This window comes from Nyctibius grandis, chromosome 17 (genome assembly GCF_013368605.1).
Source record: "Nyctibius grandis isolate bNycGra1 chromosome 17, bNycGra1.pri, whole genome shotgun sequence".
In the NCBI taxonomy this organism is placed as follows: domain Eukaryota; kingdom Metazoa; phylum Chordata; class Aves; order Nyctibiiformes; family Nyctibiidae; genus Nyctibius; species Nyctibius grandis.
The window spans coordinates 6,664,890-6,677,031 of record NC_090674.1 but is presented as its reverse complement, the minus strand read 5'-3'; the positions used below and the strand labels follow the sequence as shown (position 1 = coordinate 6,677,031).

Genomic DNA, 12,142 nt, shown 5'->3' with positions numbered 1-12,142 from the left:
GTTCACGCCAGGCTGTTACATTCTTGTTTGCGGCCTGGGCGCGGCGGGGCAGAAGCGAACGCTCCCCCCCACTCCCGCCTTCCCCTCACCGCCCGCCCGCGGCCTTTGTTCGCGCTCGGGAGGAAGCGCCCGCGCGCGGGGCCGCCCCTCAGCACGCTGCGCGCGAGAGGCTGCGCGCGCCCCCCTTCCCGCCGCCCGCCCCGACTGGCGGGAAGGGCGTTGCCCGCCTGCGCGCTCGCTGTGAGGGGGGGGCTCGGGCGGCGCGCGCCGTGCCCGCGGCCCTCCCGGCCGTGCCCGCGGGTCCCCCGTCGAGGCGGCCAGGCCTCCGGTGTGGCGGGGCCTGCGCTCGCCGTCGGCGGGCGGTGGGGGCAGGGTGGGGCGGTGCCGGGGGCCGGCGGCGGGGCGGAGCGGGGAGCCGAGCCGAGCCGGGGTTTCCCGGCCGGGCAGCACGGGCGGGGCGGAGGTGGGGGGGGGGGGAGGTTAACCGCGCCCAGGCTCTCGCTTCCCGATGGCTGCGGGGAGCTGAGCGGGCACCCAGCGTGTGAGGAGGAGTCGAGACCCAGCGACACCCCCCTCCCCCGCGGCTCTCTCCTTCCGACTCGGCTCCCCGGCCGGCGCTGCTGCCTCCCCGGGACCCGCCGGGCAGAGCGCGGGCGGCTCCCTTCCTCCTCCGCCCCCTCCTCCTCCTCCTCCGCCCCCCTTCCCCTCCCCAGGCCGGCGGGACGCGGGCAGGAGCCGCGGGCGACGGACGCACCGGCCCGGTTAATGAGCAGCGGCCGGAAGGGCAGGTAACCGTCTGAGGGGAGAGGGGGCGGGGGGGTCCACACAAAAGCCTCGTCGCCCTCCCCGGCGCCTTCCCGCCGCCGCCCGGCTCGCCGAGCCCCGGCCCGGCCCCACCCTGAGGCCATCTTCCCGCCGGCGGCGGCCCCGGCTCCCCCTCATCCCCGGTTCCTTCTTCCTCTGCGCGGCTGCGCCTGTGCCCCGCTCCCCTCCCCCGCTCTTCCTCCTCGCTGCCGCACTTCTCCTTTCCCTTCGTCCTCCCCTTCCGCCGCTCCCTCGGTTCTCGCGTCGCCCGGGCACCGGGTTGGCCTCCCCCGGGCCGCCGGTGCCCTCCTCCTCGCCCACCCGTTCTTCACGGCCCCCGCAGGAGAGAAGGGCGGCTGATGGTTCGTCCACCCCTTAGCATGGCGGGGTTGGAAATAGCCCCCCTCCCCCGCGCTTCCCCACCTCCTCGGTGCTCCAGCTTCCCCTAAAAAAGAAGTGTGTTTGTAGCTGGAGGAGGAGGAGAAAAAGGTGGGGGTGGGACTGATTCTCTCTTCAAGGCTTTGAGGCGAAAAGGGAGGAGACCTTGGATCTTGCGGGGTTCCATTTTTAATTATAATTACGCTGTAGTGGTCTCTGTTAGAAGGTTTGGGGTGTTTTCTTGTACGCGTTAAGATACAAAAGGCGAGTTTCCTGAGCGATCCAGCCGGCAGAGGGAATATTTGGAGAGAGAGTCAAGAAAAAGCTATGGTGTGTCTGCTGTAATGGTGGAAAACTGAGTAAGAGGAGACGGGGGTGAGACAAACAGGGTAAGACTGCTTCCAGCAGCCCCCAGCCCAGTGAAGGGCTCGCAGATTGGGTTCATGCTGTGTGTACTGGGGGAGGGAGGGGTAGAGAAGGTTTTGTTCTCTTTAAAATCAGAACCGAGGGTGGATTTAGACCGCATATTTGTTGTTCCCCCATGTATTACGGTGCTGCATATTTTTGTGTGCCTGTAGCAGCAATAATGAAGATCATGGAGGGTGTTTGCTACAATAGAAAAATGGATTTTTCTCCTCGGAAATGTTAGAAATGTTATTTCAATTCCCAGCTTATTATTGAAAGGATTTCAGTGTTATTTTTTGTTATCCATACGAGGGATATTTAAGGTGTAGGATTTTTAATCCTACAGTTTTGTAGGAGATGAAGAGGTGTGAAATCTTGTATGTAAATATGAAAGAGACGAGACGTTTTATTAAAAAAAAATCTTGTCCAAAAGAAAATCAGGATGATGTAGAGGTTGTTGTAAGATGTCAATTTATCATTCCTGAAGATGAACTGAAATTTTAACGAATGTGATATTTCATTATTCTCCAACAAAGTCATAGTTGGGATTCATTATTTTAAATAAGGCATCCTTTCTAGGATGCCGACTGCCACGTTATTATGTATTGTCTCCACAGCAGAAAATAGGAGGAAAGGACTGTAAATGTAAGGCTTAAGTGATTATTGAAGCAGCTTTTGAGAATAGTTGGCTCAACTTGGAGAGGTGATTTAAGACTGAAAAATTAAACATTTTGCTGCTGGAAAATATCTGCACCTAATCGCGAGAGATTTATCCCAGATTTTAAGCTGATCTGCTGAACACAGGGATGTGAATCAAGACAAAATGCTGTCGGTGTGTATGTGAAATACGTGTGAGGAGACGAGGATGTTAAGATCTAAATTTGTTCTAAATGTAACGTGTCAGAATTTATTTTTTCCCTTGTGTACTTTAGGAGAGGAGAAGGAGAAGGGGTGATAATAGTGCGGTTGTTTTGGTGGCTGCAGATTAGGCAGGGTGTGTGTTTGATTTTCTTTTTGCTGTGAATGAATGGATCTTTCTGTGCCTGGGCCCAGTAGCTGCAACAAGATGGCGTTTGCAGCAAGGCAGCTCTCATTTTTCAACTCCTCCTCACCACAGCTTTGCCAAACTAGATCTTATTTCGTAATTGTATTTTAGATTTACTTTCTCCTTCTCTTTGCTTTCTTCTTTTTTTGGGGTGGGGGTAGGAGGAGCGTTTGGAAGATTGTTGCAAGAAATCGGTGGGGTTTTTTCTTCATTTTTGTGAGCTGCTTCAGATAGGAACTAGGTGGGAGGAGTAAATAGTTTTATTGAAATGTTCACATAGGCTCTGACTGGGTAAAGGGGTGACATGATTTTCTGTTTTACCTTGCAGTGCCTGCTTAATACCATCAAAATGTTCTTGGTTTTTATTAAGCCTGTTGCTGAAAAACAGTATTGTAAACCTAGAGCACAGGTATACAACAAGTCTGCTGGGGCTGTGTACTGTTGCTGGTTCTCTACTAGCCAGGTAATCATCAGACCCCGTGCAGACAGTTACCTTTCTGTAATACAAAAGAGTCTCCCGTCTGCTTCAGAATGCCAACAATTTGTGGAGGCTTTTAAAACTGCTTTTGACCTGGAATTATTGTCATACTCTAGATAACTGTTCTTTTTTATGGGAAAGAATAAGAAAGGTTTTGGGGATGTTAAAACAGTTCTGTGTCTGTGAAATATTATATTTTAAAATGACATTACAAATTTCTAAAGCTTTTTATGTGTGGTTTTTAGTATCTTCTAAGTAAAATGGACTTCTTAACTTTGGTAGCCTAAATAAAATAGCTTGGTTAATATTTGATATACTGAACTCAGGCTCAAAATAATACACTACCCAGCAAGAAAAGTAAGAAATGCTCGTTACATCTCCTGTATTCAAGTGATCTCCAAACCTTTGGTAATATCAGTCTTTTTAGTGCTGTTTATGTATGACTTAATGTATCATCAGTTGTTTGTTAGTTTACTGTAACAGCCCAGCTGTAGTTCATACAGAAGGAACCTAGGAAGCAGAAGACCTAATTTGCAGTTGAGGCTTGTGTTGGTTTTGTTTTGTTTTTTCTTTTTTTTTTTTTTTAAAAAAAAAGTGGGGCAAAAAAGCCCTTCCTGAAATTAGCAGAATGCATTTTACGCCTCTAGTATGTCAAGAACAATTTTTAAAATCAAGAATACTTGTCCAATAAGCTGTTAGTTCCATTTGATGGTACTTTTAACGTGCTGTTGAACCTAGTTGTGCAGCTTTTTTAGTACTGCTACTTTGGCCTTTCAGTACAGAATCAGAAAGCAGTAGGGTGAAGTGGGATTCTGTATTGGGTAAGATAAATTACATTTATCCTTCTTTAGTCCTTGCAGCTGCTAGGTAAGTATGTAGCAAGCATCCTACCATGGAATCTTTGACAACATGTAAAGTTGGAATTCCACAGTAAACCCTAGCAGAACAGTTTTTAAATCACCTCCATACCTCATGGAAATGTGAAAATGTTGTATTTAGGCTTAATGAGAATTCCTCTTGTTTAAGTAACCAGTAGAGTTTTGTATAATTAGGAAGCGTGTGGAATTTTGTATAGCGTTATTTGTAATATCGTCCAAGAATAAACACTCTACAGCTATTAAAAATTTTAAACCTAGGGCAATTAAACTAATGTACTTAGAATAAGAAATTCCTTCAATTAATACAATTGCTTTCAGGATCCTTTAATTAGAGTAGAAGTATATATCTTTTCTGTTTGTAGGGTGCCTTTTCCTGAAATTAAGCAATACCGTGTTGGCTGCAGTGTGTAATAACTTCCTGGTGCTTTGGAGGCTTCAAATTGGTCATGTGGAAAACAACTATAACTGTTTCTTCTTAAATAGCTACTTAGTTATGATTTCTCAACCAGTGTGAAACAAGATGCCGGTTCATGTGAAACTTATGTTGCTTTTGCACATTCTTGTGATGCCTATTGCTGTAGTTAGGAATGTTAAGGAAGTGTTACACTTAGCTAGTTTTGTAGTTACTGCAATAAAAAATTGCAGTTGCTTGCTTTCTGTGAAACCAGCAGTAGATTTGTCTTCTGTATGCCAGGCTCAGCTCATGTTTTAGTGAATTGGATTAAATTCTTACTGTCCATGGATTTTGGCTCTCAGCATTAGTGGATTGGTAATTGATATTCTCAATTTTAATATCCAGTTTCAGCCATATGGCATACCATATTGTTTCAAGAATTGCATTTAGTGCTAGTTTGTTACTAGCAAGTTGAAATGAGAAATCATGCATTCAAGTGGTTGAATTATGCTTAGGTGAGCTCTCTTTGGAGTCTCTAATGCCTATGTTTGTGCCAGTATTTTGAGTATTTTTTTACAGTATTTCACTGGTTATGTTGGGAAAAATCTATAACCTTGAAAGCAACTAGTTTGTGTTAATGAAATGTTTCTTTAGCATGTGGTTGAAGATAAAGTGGAAATTTTTTTAAGGGAGTCTCTTGATTGCTCAAAGTGCAGACTCAAAATGAAAAGAATACATATTCCATTCAAAATGTTGTTTTTCTCCCCACTGATAATGTTGGAACTAGTATCAGCCAAGGTCATGATAAAAAACAAAAATACCCCCAAGCCCCTATGTTTCTATTTAACATAGTATCTCAATTTATTATTTCTTCACAGGGTGTCTAGTATGCTGGGGATTTTGTGTGCGTGGATTTGTTTTTCACCAAACAGAAATGTATGCAGAATCCATAGATACTTGAGCCAACTGGTAGTTCAGCAGAATGTTAAGAGGTTTTTAAAAGCTTTGAGCTGGCTACGAACAGTACCTTTACTTTAGATGCCAAAATAATCAATGTAAATTACTGTGGAAGGCTTCCTAGTACAAAAATATGGACACTCCAAAACAGGTTTTGAAGCAGAATACTGCATTTTTATTAAAGCAGTAGAAGAATTCTAAGTAGAGAGAAAGGAGATGGTTAGTCTTTGAATAAAAATGCACATTTCAAAGTGTTTTTGGGAACATAAAGATCAGATATTCTTGGCCTGTTTTTTTAACAGCTGACCTTCTAAAATGTGTTCTTTACAATGAAAATCTTGTACGACCATATTTGTTTGTATTAAATGCTTGTGTCCATTGCATTTATTAGAGTGGTATAGAATGTGTTATGATGTGTTAGTCTCTTGAAATATAACAAAATATTTCTGCTTTTCTGGAAGGCTGCAGATGGAACCTTGAGTGTACTAGATACAGGGGGTAATGTTTGCCTTGCTGCCCAGTATATTCTTAGATATCCAGGAATCTTCCTTCTTGAACCCAGCTAGAGAGTAATGACATGACCATATTCATGCAGGCCATCTGCAAACAGCTAAGAAATGGTGTTGCTTGCTATGTATATCTTGTGCTCAGTGTTACTGAGGATGCTCTAATTAGATGCCTACGTGATAATTTGTATGTGTAAGCCAAAAAAATGTTTTTGGGGACATCATGGAAGTGTAATTTGTAGGCAGTCTTGGAAATCATAACTTTAAATTCTGTCCAGGTTTTTCAGCACTGGCCTGAACACTCAGTTGTTCGATTCTCAAATTTTTAAAGTGTCAGAAAATAAGGATCCCATACAAAATCTTACACATTGACCTGGTTATTGACAACTTAGTTCATTGGGGTGGAGATGAGAGAATGACAGGACACAGGAGTAAGTGCTTGAGAAAGCAGTTACAAAGCAAATCCTTCCAGTTGTTTAGATATTGCCAGATTTAAGTCTTGTTGAAACCCAATACAAATAACTATAGCAGCTTTAAAACAGGAATGTTTTAGAAGATGTTGCAGATGTTCTGAAGACCTGGCTTTGGATTAATGAATAGGTTACCCTCTGTCAGCTATTCCATGGTAATTACACAAGCCTGTGCTCTTCAGATAAAGGCAAGGTTATTCAAATAAGTGTGTAGCCCTTTTTCATGGGGGACCAAATTAGTCACAATATCTCGAACTCCGTGTAGGCTGAAAGAGTGCATATAGATGACTCCTGTGGGTCAGCTAATGTTGGAGACTTGCTTATGAGTCTGAGCCCTGTTTGGCCTGTGGGCAAGCAGAATTTGTAGGTTAATATCAAGATCTAGGAGATTTCTTACTGACTTGAATACTCTGGTAATTTCTTTTAAAAATATCTTTTCTAAATATTTTTTCTTAAGAATTGTTGAACACAAGATATTTTTGTCACTTGTCACAAGCTTATGAAGAGAAGAGCTATAGTTATTTTTGGTGGGACTGAAGGGTTAAAATTTGATCTTCGTGTACTGTTGTCTGGTTTGGAATCCTGGTAACAGATAAGTGAAAATGAGGCTGAAGACCTGAAGAAGGTTATCTGAGGGAGCTTGAAGGAGACAAGATATAAGGTAGCTCTGTAATTGATGGTAGTAAAGATAGGCTGTCTTCAAATTAGATAGTATTTAGAACTTGATGAGGGTAAAAATTAGTAGCAGATAATAAAGTGAAGGGAAAGAGGGTGATTAAAAATCCAGTTGCATTTTAATGTGAAATGTAGTTAATTTCTATAAGTAGTTTGCATGAAACTGCTTCATTAAAAATATATATTTTTATTTAAGTAGAATTTCAGCCTGTCAAATCACTGTGATTTCTAAAGGTTCTATGTGTAGAAAAGAAATACCTTCTATATGTTATAACGATTAATTTAATTGTAGGCAGTTAAATATTTTTTCTGTGTGTTTCTACACTGGTCTGAGAAACAGGAAGGTTTGCGTAAAATTTCTTGCCAGTTATGTTTATCATGTTTTTCTCAGATGAGAATATTTTTTATGTCTTCTTGAAAACTGCAATAATGCCTGCCAGCACTCCCAAAAAAGAAAATATTAATTATCTGTAATTAGACAGATTAGATTTTTTTTTTGTAGCTTTATGTAATGCAGTCCTATATTAAAAACTATGAAAAGATTTTTGTTGCTATTTTCAGCTCACTCTATGGGGGGACTAAATGTGAAATTTTGCAAGGCTTTCTATATGACTTTCAGAAAGGCAAACGCCCACGAAGGTGACATCACTGACCACTGACGGGAAAGCAATGCCTTAACTTCTGTGGCTTGTTTTTAATTCCGTTACAGTAGGCTTAATTACAACAGCTGATGCTAGTTATTTTCTTTCTTTGCAAGAAAGAAAGAGTTTCTGCTTAACTATTGCAGGTGAGCTGTTAATTCTATATATCTTTATTTTCTTAGTGCTTTTCTGTCCTTCCTGCCTGTCTTGGGCTAGATTTAGGGAACTGTCTTAGAAGTCTGTTCAGTAACATGTGCTTTGTGTCCATTCTGACATTTTAGGATTTGTTGAAATCTTCAATAAATAGAGATTATCTAAAATTATTTGCAAAACCAGGAAGTTATTTGACAAGCTCACTGGGTTTTGTTTTATTTTTGTGAAATGTTGAAACAAATTTCCAGCACTGCTCTGACAGAACAATTTTTGATTGTTCACTTCAAAACTGCAGTTTAACTTCTGTGGAAACTGAAATATATGTGCCCAATATTAACGGTGTATGCTGTACTGTAAGGACTTTCTCTTTGGGTCATCAGTGGTAACACAGGGTATATTTTACCAGACTTCTTTTGCTGAGGGTTACTGAGCAGGCTGTTGAGCCTACAAATGTTTTTGGAGATTATGTGGTATGCTTATATCTGTCCAGATGTTGTGCCTTGTAAGCTACTGCCTGAGGTCTTGCTGCCTTTTAGTAATTGGTGGGGCATGTGGCTTTCTTCTGGAATTAGAGAAATTGAACTTCCTTTTGAAACTGGAACACTTTGTATTCAGTCCAACCGTTTGGAGGTATTTGAGGGATTTACTGAAACAATTGAGGGATAGGAGGTGGGTCAAAGCTCCAAGGTTAAAAGCGTACAGAAGATGGTATGACTGTGCTTTTTTTGTTGATGCAGAGATCTTAAAAGTTAATGCTTAGTAATCTTCAGTAGTGAAATTTGTAAGGCCAGGCAGAAATGTTCACTCCATAAACAGCATTGACTACAAGTCCCCAAACTTGTTTCTTAGTTTGATATGTGCACAATACTAATATTTTCTAGCAAGATCTTCGTGGTGCAAACTAGTGCAGTAGGTCTGGTTTTGCCATGTATGTAAAGTTCTGTTCCATTTAAGTTTATTGAAGTTGTTGAGCTGATACATCTTAGTTATCACTAAGTGGTTCAAGGTCTGTGTTGAACATAGCAATGCTTGAATCTCAAAATAAAAAAAAGGTAAACTTCTGTTTCAGTATGTAAAATACCATGAGTTATAAATGCATAGTACAAAACTTAGTATATGTTTTGTTTCCAGTAAATGAAGTCATAGTGCTCAACACAGCAGGCCTATGCACGCTTCAAGATACTGAGAAGAAATTCATTTATGGTCCTCTTGGATTTTTCCTGTTTAGTTCCCAAAACTGTTTTCTTCAGGTAGCCTAACAAATGGGTTCGGAGGGGGGGGGTGGTAATTTTTTCTGTTTGTCTAGAAAAACAAAGTAGATGTGATAGTCTGCTGAAACCCTTGGTACTCAAAATAAGATTATACTGTACTAATTAAAGACCTCTCTTTGTTGGAACATAAGTTTGATATTCCTGTTGTACGTTCTTTGTGAAGCGGTGAAATACTGAAGATAGACTGCTGTCTAACAAAGGTGTTGTCTGTACAAAGATCAAAACCGGTTTGCTTGATGCTTATGACAATTTAATTGTGCTTCAGGTTACTAAGTCCTGGATTTCACTACAAGTTCACTACTGTCAGATATTATCTGTCTAGTGCCTGAAAACTTACTGTAGAAGTTAATATGCAGTACTTTGGTTAAAAGACTATATAATACTTAAAGAAAATGAAATAATACTGAACAGGAACAATTGAACACATTTAAAGTCTCTAGAAAGATAGATGCTTGAGATGTTGGGAAAGTGTTTTTTTCATGTATGAAAACTCAAATATCGTAGAAACTTTGGACAGTGAAGTCAAATTGGTTGGTTCAACTTGCTTTCTTCCTTTATTCTTGTGCCTGTAGACAATAGGTGAAGCTTCAGCATTTCAGGAAATACTTCGGTTTGCCCTACAAAAAGATTCATTGCTGATATATGAGGGAAGCAGAACTTGTGCAGAACCTGCATTTGGGGCTTTCCTATCTGGGCACAGTAGTTCCCAGGTGTGAGTGCTTAGGTACCTGATCATTCAAAGTCTCTCATTGGTCTTGAATTTGACATACTAGAAATTCAGGATATCCAAGATTCAATTATGTAATGATATCAATAAGAGAAAACTGTATCCTTATAATCAAATGGAGCACAGTATCTTGAAGGAAAGGAGAAAACATCTTTAAACCACTATAAACTCAGAAACTTTGAAAATAGGATGAAGTTCTTCCAGACATTTTGAAAATCTGAAGCAAGTCCTTATATGTGAGAAGATGCCTAGTAATCTTCACGTTTACTTCTAGTCTGGCTCTTCTCTCTTCCATTTAATTCATATTAGAAGGTGGAACTCATACTAAACCAGGCATTGGAAAATCCACTTTTTGTGTGCTACCCTGGGGATCGAATATAAAGCAGTTGAACAGGTTTTCTTGAGATAAGATGGGATGTTAAGCTGTGTCACCTAGCTAGCAGTGACTACCTGTTTACCTGGATACACACCATGGACAATCCAGGATCTAATTCATTTGGGTTTGATTTCTCAGTCTGATTTCTCCTGTAGTCATTTTTTTGTTCCATATCCTTGCTGTTGTGAATTAAACTCAGAAGGGCTCGCTCTGGGGAAGTCAGTTATTGCTGCCCTCTGTCACAAAAGGTGGCATAGACATCTGCTGTTCAGCAGCTACCTTGCCACTTCACAGCTTAGCGTGCTAAGGAAACCAAGAGGGGCAAATAGTTTATTACCAAGCACTGTGCTGCAAAACTCTGAGAGTTCGGCTTCTAGTTAATGAGCAGCTCGGCTCCTACAGATGACAAAGCAACGTACAAAAGCAAGCTGAGGTGGAAGCTGGAGTTGGAAACAACAATAATTGTTTCTTTTTCCAAGTCAGAATCCTTAATATTCTGTATAAGGTAGAAGTGTCATGTCTTCAAATCTCTCTCCCCTTCTATTTTTAAAGGACCAAGGTGATATATTGACTATTGCAGTTAGTGTGTTTTCTGTTTTAAAAACAAACTCAAAACCACCCTCTCCTCAAAAACCCACGTAGTTTTGCACAACAGGAGTGTTCAGGGGTTCCAAATAAACATGAAGCAGTGCTTGTATAAAGGGAGTGTGCAGAGGATCAAGGAAATCAGTGCAGAACCTTAAGAGTTACAGATTTCAGCTAATCTTACCAGCTGTTGGCTTTGTTAAACAGACTTTGCTGTTTTGACTTCACTTTGCACATATTTTTTTTCCCTAAAATAGAAGGGATTGTCTTCTGATGTTTTCATTTTTGTCTTTCTTAGTTGATTCCCACCCTGGCTCCTAACTCTAGTAGTACTTTACTTGTTTTCTTTTTATTACATTTTCCTCTTTATTTTGATCACCTAACCAGATGCATACTATCTAGAGGAATACAACTGCTACTTACAGACTAATGCCAGAAGTTTTAAGAGGGTTAATGCAATACTATGGAAAGAAGAACGGTCCAAGGGTGAAAGCAAGTATTTCCTGTTGTACCTTTGTGCTTTCTGTTGTCACACTGTCCCTGAGTTGTACTTGAAGTTTACCTTTGGTATCAGCATTAAGCATTGTTGCATTGTCTGTTCCCAAACACCACTTGTCAGTCTAATGGCTTCAAGGTCTCCGTGTTACTCAATTTCAGTCTGTCAGCCTTGCTTTTCTTGTTCCTGTTCTTCTGGACCTTAACTTATTTTCTATCAACAGTACATATCAAAATACAGCAATTGCTGGGAGAAATCAATGGGCTTCTAGGGGGTATAAATCGTTGCCATCAAAACTAATGGAACTGCTTGCACTTTGATTAAAGATGGGTCATGTTGATTGCAGGGCTAGAGAACAAAGTATTGCTCAGTCTATTGTGGGTAAAAAGATTAGAGAAGTCATGCCATACTTTAATGTCTACTGAGTATTCTTTTATCTGCTATGTGCATATAATACTCTTGCAGGATTTGATCCTGAAAATTAAAGGCATTTTGGGTGGAACTCTTGATCCGTATGGTAAAGCACAATTCTGATTTGATAGAATATAAATTATCTTGCTGCTTCTGGAAACATAATGTGTTTTTCATGAGGGTTTTGAGAGCCTTAGTGCAGTGAGACATGTAGGCATGCGAGTATCTCAGTCTGTGCCTACGTGGATGGATGAGGGGGATGCTTTTCAGAAGCAAAATTGTCCATAAAAGACCGTCTTATATCTGTAAACATGTCCCTTAGCTCAAGAATAAGGGTATGTTGATTTGATTGGCTATTTCTTCTAATTGTAAATGGTTTGACTTTTGAGGATGTAAAAAGTAGTAGTGCTAAATGTAGCATTCTGAAAGTTAGTTGTATTTTATAAAAGGGTGTTAATAGGAAGCAGCTGATTCTTTGACTCAGTTGACTCT

The 12,142-nt window shown here is 41.1% G+C and overlaps 1 protein-coding gene across 5 annotated transcripts in view; it reads left to right on the top strand.

The window, feature by feature from the left end:
* The first annotated feature begins 434 nt into the window (after window positions 1-434).
* Window positions 435-12,142, top strand: part of GNB1 (G protein subunit beta 1) — a 40,291-nt gene continuing 28,583 nt past the window's right edge. For 3 of the 5 annotated variants that reach the window (XM_068414680.1, XM_068414675.1, XM_068414676.1), the window contains exon 1: window positions 435-788. The gene's annotated coding sequence lies outside the window, so the exon portion shown is untranslated. Of the gene's footprint in view, window positions 789-1,326; window positions 1,572-12,142 lie in introns of those variants that run through there. The other 2 variants (XM_068414678.1, XM_068414677.1) reach the window with 1 other exon arrangement.